This window comes from Prionailurus viverrinus, chromosome B3 (assembly GCF_022837055.1).
Source record: "Prionailurus viverrinus isolate Anna chromosome B3, UM_Priviv_1.0, whole genome shotgun sequence".
In the NCBI taxonomy this organism is placed as follows: Eukaryota; Metazoa; Chordata; class Mammalia; order Carnivora; family Felidae; genus Prionailurus; species Prionailurus viverrinus.
The window spans coordinates 95,572,408-95,574,881 of NC_062566.1; positions in this window are offsets into that span (position 1 = coordinate 95,572,408).

The following is a 2,474-nucleotide window of genomic DNA, read 5'->3' on the forward strand; positions in this document are numbered from 1 at the left end:
TTTCTTTAACTCTTGACATTTAATTATAATGTGCTTTGGTGTGGTCTCTTTGGGTTCATCTTATTTGGAACTCTCTAGATTTTCTAGATCTGGATATCTGTGTTAGGAAAGGTTTTAACCAGTATTTATTAAAATAATTTTTCTGCCCCTTTCTCTATTCCCTTCTGGGGCCCCTTAAATGAGCATATTATTCCCACAGGTCCCTTAAGCTATCTTCTTTCTCTCTTTTAAATTCTTTTTTCTTTTCTGCTGCTCTGTTTCAGATCCACTGTCCTGTATTCCAGATAATTGATTGTTTCTTTGACTCCATTTAGTCTGTTTTGAACCCCTCTAATGTATTTTTCAGTTCATTAATTGTATTCTTCAACTATGTGACTTCTATTTAGTATTTCTTATATTTTCTATCTCTTTGTTAACGTTCTCACTGTGTTCATCAATTTTTCTCTTGAGTTTGGTGAGCATCTTTATGACCATTACTTTGGACTTTTTATCAGGTATGTTACTCATCTTTATTTCATTGTTTGTTTTTTTCTGGGTTTTATCTTGTTCTTTTGTTTGTAACATATTCTTCTGTCTCCTCATTTTGCTGTTGTTTCTATGCATTAAGTAAAACAGCTGTATCTCCTGCTCTTTAAGAAGTGGCCTGTGTAGTAAATGAACCTTATTCTTTAACCTTGTCCTAGCTCTTGGTTGTCTCTTGAACCTTTGCAGTTTGTCTAAGCATCATGATTTATTCTTGGTAGGTCCCAGTTGTTGAGAGAATGTCAAGACCTATGTGTTCCAGAGGGAGGGATCTTAGTCAGCCCCTAGTTTTAGCTGATTGGAAGCTGATTGGAAGCTAGGCGCTCAGGCAACTTTTAAGGTAGGCAATATATACAGTCCTGTGGGACTGTAATGGTAAACCCTGCTGGCCTCCAGACCAGACAATCTGAAGATGTTCCCTTGGCAACGACTGCAAACATTGGGGCTCTGGATGAGTATATGAGCCTTCCTGGGAGGTACTGGTGAGCTGTTGGGAGGCCAGAGGAGAGAATAAAGATGATATCTCCCAGTCTACACTCCCTAAGAGCACCTCCATAGCCTCTAGATGTATGGTAATACTGGAGCATGCAACTCAGGCTGAAGCTCCAGGACAAGTAAATAGGCTTTTTTTCATAGGAAGACTTGGGTGTGTTTTGATCTGCTGTCTGCTGATTGGGGGTGGTAGCCTGCCAAGAACTGTTCCTGATTGTTTCAGACCCATGGGGTCCAGAATCACAATCCCTCCTGGCCACTAGAGCCAGGTGCTCAATGGGAGTCCCCCGTATGGGTGACACATGCCTGACGGCTTTGATAGGGCCACGGGGGCAGTAGAGGGACAGGGCACTTGACTGCCTGACTCTGATGGGATTGCTGGGGTGGTGCTAGCAAGTTACAGGGAGAATGTAAAATGGCACCTACCAGTGCTATTAAGGTGGAGGGAGAACAAGAAATGGCACTCACCAATGCCTCCATTCCTGGAGTCCTAACAGAACCCTACTCCTCCAGCAGACACTTTAAGATTAACAAATGAATCTCATTCATGTATGGTCGAGTGCTTTTCAAACTGCTGCTTTTTTGCTGGATGCTGGGTTGAGTCAGTCTGCATGTGAGCCCTTTAAAGGTGGAAATTCCATTCCCTACAGCCCTATGATTCTTCTTAAGTCCCATTGGTTTTCAAAGCCAGATGTTTTGGGGCTTGTCTATCTGGTACAAGTCCCAAGGTTTGAGGTGCCTGATTTGGGACACAGACCCCTCAATTTCAGGGAGAAATTCTATATTTGTAAGCTCCTTCATCATTGTGAGTCATTGTACCAGGGGTGGGTTTTTTTTGGTGGGACCACATCTCTGCCTCTCCTACCCATCCTTTTATGTGGTCCTTTTATTCTTTATAGTGGAGGAGCTACAGCTAGTTTACAGATCTTTTTTAGAGAGAATTATTTCATATGTACCTGTAGATTTGTTGTGTCATTGGAGAAGGTGAGTTCAGGACCTTCCTTTGCCACCATCTTCTCCCATTGTCTCTTAAACACATTCCAATCAGGTGTCATCCACTGAACTCCCCCTCAGCAAAACTTCTCTTGTCGAAGTCACAGTGAGCTTCACCTTGTTAAACTCCATGATCCTTAGGTTACATGATCAGGCAGCATTTCATATAGTTTCTTCTCTTGGTTTTGAGGATATCACATTCTCTTGGTTTTTCTTCTACTTCATCGGCCACCCATTGTGAGTCTGTTAATTCTCTCTTCTCTTTCAGTCTGAATTCTGGAGAGCACAGGAGTTATGTTCCCTTCTAGTTTTTCTTTCTTTCTTTCTTTCTTTCTTTCTTTCTTTCTTTCTTTCTTTCTTTCAGAGGCATGGGAGGGGCAGAGGAAGAGGGAGAGAGAGAATCTTAAGAAGGCCCCATGTGCAGCATAGAGCCTGATGCAGGCTTGACCTCAAGACCATGAGATCAT